Source organism: Mauremys mutica, chromosome 26 (genome assembly GCF_020497125.1).
Source record: "Mauremys mutica isolate MM-2020 ecotype Southern chromosome 26, ASM2049712v1, whole genome shotgun sequence".
Lineage (NCBI taxonomy): Eukaryota > Metazoa > Chordata > Testudines > Geoemydidae > Mauremys > Mauremys mutica.
In genome coordinates this window covers 6,915,128-6,920,920 of record NC_059097.1, presented here as the reverse complement: position 1 = coordinate 6,920,920, position 5,793 = coordinate 6,915,128, and the positions used below count along the sequence as shown (strand labels likewise).

At 47.3% G+C, this 5,793-nt stretch overlaps 1 non-coding gene across 1 annotated transcript; it reads left to right on the top strand.

Moving 5' to 3' along the window:
• The first annotated feature begins 953 nt into the window (after nucleotides 1-953).
• Nucleotides 954-1,025, top strand: TRNAC-GCA. The gene has a single exon. It is a non-coding gene; the product is annotated as a tRNA-Cys (tRNA).
• The last annotated feature ends 4,768 nt before the right edge of the window (nucleotides 1,026-5,793 follow it).

The window sequence follows — 5,793 nt, the reverse complement described above, 5'->3', positions numbered from 1 at the left end:
CCCTTCTCTCGCTACAAGCAGAGGGAGACTGACTGGGCTCCTGGCTCACAGCCTCTTACAGGGGCCAGCTGGGCCTGACTGGGGCATGGCCACAGCTGAGCCTGCTTCCCCCAATCAGCCCAGGCTCCTTGCCCCAGCCCCAGCCCTCTCCTGGGCTGCTTCAAGCCCCGCAGGGCAGGAGCAGGTAACCACCCGCTACACCCAGCAAATTCCCTTCACCGATGGGTCTAATCATTGGGCTCTACAATTCCACCCAATGTGCCTGGTACTGACGTTAGCCTCAGTGGCCTGTAATTGCCAGCTGCGTCTCTGGAGCCTTTTTCATACACTGCTCCAGCCAGGGACTAAAGGCCGCCCCAGACTTTCCCTTTATCCCTTCTGGGAAATCAAGTTCAAGTTCTACAAGCAGCTAAAGAAGCCTCAACCCTGCATCTGAATTAATGTCACATTTCTCACTGCCCGACACAAACAAATGTCATTTCAATCCCAGGTGAGTCCACTTCAGTCATTCCTTAGCCCCATTCCCTCACCCTCCTGCCTTAGCTTAGGGCATTGCGCCACCCTGTGGGCGTTTCATGTCCCTCCTCACTTTCACATACAGACACAATTTCCTTTGCTGTTCAATGAACAGCAAAACCTTTCTGTGTCTCTAGTCTGAGCCAGGGCATTCAATTCCATTGAAACCTTCTCTCCTGCAATGGCAACGGTCAGACAGAGGGGACGTGGCCACCTTCAGTCCTGAGAGTGAGATATTCACTCTCCTCTTTCTTCAAGCTGCTGTTGTTAGTCCATAAAACATGTACCATGGAATAAAAAGCTGAGTTTACTCCAGGGTGAGGAAAGAAAGGAGCCACCAACTCCCCGAAAAATCTCTGTGCGCCAGAGAGAACCTACCCCTGCTATTGGAATCACTGATGTGCTTCAGCTACAATGGGGAAAGCAACTGCTCTCATGGGGGTATAGCTCAGTGGTAGAGTGTTTGACTGCAGATCAAGTGGTCCTTGCTTCAAATCCAAGTGCTCTCTAATAAGCCTCTTATTCTTTTATTTTTTTAAAAACAGGGAAAACATTTTCATTTCCATTCTCCATTATGTTCAGGAGCTCCACTATACGGGGATGCTTGAAATGAATGTAACACTCAACATGTCACTGTCCAAATGCATAAAAACCTAGCAAACCTGTCCATCAGCTGAAATCAGTTCCAAGCCTCTAAGTGTCTAGTTTATGTTTTCATCAATTAAACAAAGGGATCATAGGAATGTACATTTGCAGATCCCTCTTCTCCAGGGCTGTGCTGTGCAGGAGAACAAGAACCACATCCAGTTGGGGTTCAGGAGTCTGACGAGCAAAGGCAATTTGGTGCGGGCTAAAGTCACCAGCACTTTGGCTCCTTCCCATTCAACCAGCAGCTGGCCCCCCAGGACAAGGCATGAGAAGAAGACAGTGGCTGTGAGCAGGAAAATAGCCACCAAGAAGCTGGCTAAAGCTGTCAAGATCCCCAGGGAGGTCACCATGCCCATGTCTAGAATGTACTGACTGCAGCGGGGACCAAAAAGGCAGAGAAAAGCCCTCAAAAGTTCTAAGCTGCCAAGCCCCAGAAGGTGATCAAAATCCTACCTAAAATCAAGACAGGATAAGGCTAATGTCATCTCCAAAGCCAGGGCTAAGAAGGTAACACTGAGAAAGAAGTGGAGAGATTTCCATTGGGATGACTCCTGCTCCCCAATGGCTCTGTTATGAATCACCATGGACCACCCGGAGAGATCAAAGTCCTTCAGGACAAACAGCCCAATGGACAGTATAATGAAGTGGTAGCAGTGGGGGGAAGTGCTGTGTTTTGTGTAACACCTGCCAGGTGAGTGATGCACTGACAGGGCAGCTGCCCATGAGCTCATTCTCTTCGATCTGCTTCTGCTGTTATTTCAGAGCCAGCACGAGCGGGAGCACGTCCCTGTCTCTTCACCAGCTCTAGAACAGGCTCTGTCTGCAGCCCAGCTCTGATTAATCCCACTTGTTAATGTATTCCTACTGCGATACTTTCCCAGTTCTCTGAACATTCCCAGTTCTCGAACATTCCGGTCAGAGACTGAACATGGGGAGGGATGGACTAATTTGTGTGACATTCGGTAAGTTGCCATCGTATGTGATTGAAACCTCTGCTGGAGGTGGGCAGGAGCCTGTTACACACATAAAATAGCTAAGCTTGACCAAACTACCTGCTACACATTCAAACCTTCCTGTACACACACAACAGAAATTGGGGCTCTGAGAAATGGCAACTTTCCTTTAACACAGATCATTGTTTTCTGTACTTCCAGAGGCACTGAAGTAGCAGCTGTTTAAAGGTAATGTGCTTTTATTTCATGATCAGCAGCAGAGCCTCTGTCAATTTACCACCCGTAGAGCTGATTGTTTCTAACTGCAGGGGGTTAGCCAGACCATTCAGTAACATTATCGCTCTGTTTACAAAGCCTTTGGTTAGTGACGAATCATGAGACTTATCCCTTCCTGCTGTAATTCCACTGACTCAAGTGTCTCTTTCCCCAGTTCTGGTTCCAAGAAAACAAATTAAAACAACCTTCAGAACTAACATGCTGTGGGAAAGTGGAAATGTTGATAGCTCAAATAATTCAGTTTCTTCTGTGTCTTGTGTGTGTCTATCTGCTTTGTGTGTGTGAGCGGTGGGGCTTTTTGTTTGCTCCTGGCAGGTTCAACCATGTCAGATTTGTCTGTGGGGAGGGGCCAGAGAAAACAGACACCCTGGCCTTCCAGCTTGGGGTTAGGCAAAGGAATAACAACCCTGTCCCATAAAAAACAAAATATGTTACAGAAACAGTGGTAGGAACAGTGCTAGAGAAACTGGTAAATAATCACAGTGCCCAGGCTTGAAGTAATCAGAAACACAGAATTCAAAAAGCAAAGCTCAGGGGATATTTGGGGTTTATTCTCTGAGCTGAGCCATGTGCTATAGCACAGGGAGCACTTTTGGAAGTCTCGCATCCCACAACGGGGGAAAGGAAAAGGATTCTTAGGTTCTAGCATGGATTGAAGGAGGACGGTGATGGGGAATAAGGGAATTCCTCTGACTTACCCTAACTACGTCTGTTGTTACAATGGGTGAAATGACATTTTCCCCTATCCCTGCCCTGTTCCTGCTCTTTGTTATAGTTCAATATAGTTTAAGTGCGGAAATTGATAATAAAAATATCTGCTCCCCAGCACAACCTGAAGCAACATCAGAACAACTGGGAATGAAACAATTTGTTCCCCAAGGGACAACTCGATGACTAACAATTGCTGTGAAATGGGGGAAACAGTATAACCGTGATGCTCAGGGTTTGTTCAGAAAAGGAAAAGTGATGGAGTTTAGGTCAGGTCAAGGGGAAAGCTAATGCCAACCCCTGCACCTGGGCGGCATCTGCTCTACAATTTTTTACATTAAGATCACTAACTTGAGCAGCCAACGACATGTACAGCCCTAGTGGATGTCAGGCACAGGTAGTTATTGCCTCAGTGTAGCTTGTTGGGATCAAACCTCTCTTCCCCCACCTGGAGGTGATGAACATTCCTGGCTGGAGGGACACACACTCCTATGACTCAGAAGGAAAGGAGTTGATAGAAAAAATCACAGGACTGACCCCAAAGAAGGATGAGCTGCAAAAGGCAGAAGCAGGCAACTGATCTGGTGGAGCTGAGAGACCACAGTGAAGATGGTACAAAAATCACTATGTGGGAATGAGCAAATGTGATTTTTTTAAAAAAAAATTTTTGGCCAACCCTAGTGAAGGGATTTATTACAGTTCTCTCTCATGTGGATTTTCTGATGTCTAATGAGGCTTGAATGCTGATTGAAGCTTTTCCTGCACTCAGAGCATGTCTAGGGCTTCTCCCCTGTGTGGATTCTCTGATGTAAGATGAGATCTGAACGATTAAAGAAACATTTCCCACACTCAGAGCATCCATAAGATTTCTCACCCATGTGGATTTTCCTATGTTTGATAAGGTTTGAGCTCTGATTGAAGCTTTTCCCACACTCAGAGCATGTCTAGGGCTTCTCTCCTGTGTGGATTTTCCTATGTCTGATAAGGTTTGAGCTCCTAATGAAGCTTTTCCCGCACTCTGAGCATGTGTAGGGCTTCTCCCCTGTGTGGATTCTCTCATGTCTGATAAGGGCAGAGCTCCAACTAAAGCTTTTCCCGCACTCAGAGCATGTGTAGGGCCTTTCTCCTGTGTGGATTATTCGATGTGTGATAAGGTGGGAGCGGTGCTTGAAGCTTTTCCCGCACTCAGAGCATGTGTAGGGCCTTTCTCCTGTGTGGATCCTTCGATGTGTGATAAGGGCAGAGCTCTGACTAAAGCTTTTCCCGCACTCAGTGCATTCATAAGGTTTCTCACCCATGTGGATTTTCTTATGTCTGATAAGGTGTGAGGTCCGATTGAAGCTTTTCCCACACTCAGAGCACGTGTAGGGCTTTTCTCCTGTGTGGATTCTCTGATGTGTGATAAGGTTTGAGCTCCGAATGAAGCTTTTCCCACACTCAGTGCACGTGTAGGGCTTCTCCCCTGTGTGGATTCTACGATGTCTGATAAGGGCAGAGCTCCAACTAAAGATTTTCCCGCACTCTGAGCATGTGTGGGGCACTTCTCCTGTGTGGATTCGCTGATGTGAGATGAGGGCTGAACTATCGATGAAGCATTTTCCACACTCAGAGCATTCATAAGGTTTCTCACCTCTGTGGATTGTCTGATGTCTGATAAGGGCAGAGCTCCGATTGAAGCTTTTCCCACACTCATGGCATGAGTAGCGTGTCTCTTTCAAGTTGATTCTGTTGCTTGTTATAAAGTCTGAGTGGCTACTAAAGTTTCCCTCTGGCCTCCCCTGAGTCTCACAGGCTTTTGTTTTTTCTGGGAGTGCATAACTCCCGGAAACATTCCCTTTGGATCTTCCTGATAAAGTTCCATGTGGTTCTCCTTGCTCAGCATCTTCCTGATGGGGTTTCTCCTCCTCATTCTCACTCACCATCCCATCACCTGATGGGAGACGGAGAGAATCCAGACATAGATCACTACCTGCACGGAAAGAAAGAAAATCTCAGAGAGAGGAATGGAAAAAGGGATGAACAATCCAAAATGTGTGTGGGAGAGATCAAACCTATCAGGAGCTGATTTTCCCCAAACCCTTCCCCAGAAGAGAGAGGAAGGGGTCAGTTTTGGTCTGCATCTCATGAGAACACTCGGGGGAAGGCGAGATCGGGGAGGGACCTGCTGCCAGTTGTCAGTCAGGGTAGGAGGGAAGCCATGAGTGACATCTGCCATAATGATTCCACGTCTGCAGGGAACAATCCTGAGCTTGGAGAGCTCACAGGGTCTTTGTAGGGCATCCCAAATGTTTCCTGCGTTCCCGCACAGTTGTTGAGATGGTTTAACCAATTCCTCACCTGTGCAGGCAGCTCTTGGAAGCACTTCTTTCTCAGAGCCCTGGAGGTCTGGGACCCACGGCTCTTCCCCTCGTTCCAGCTGGGAGATCACATCGGGTTTGGAAACTGGAAACCCTACTGCAGGCAAAGAAAACGAGGGAGGTCAGTGGAATTTGTGGGAAACTTGTCACAAAGAATAGTCCATGGTTTTAACCCCAGCTCATTTTTAAGCAGTAACATCCCAAGACCAGCTTCCTTGGCTCAAAGTGGCAGGAGAGTTATTATGATTATAAATCATATGAATTACCTTAGTGCTAAGGAGCAACTAACAGTGGGTCCCCATTGTGCTAGGACACGTACAAACCCAGAATAGTAG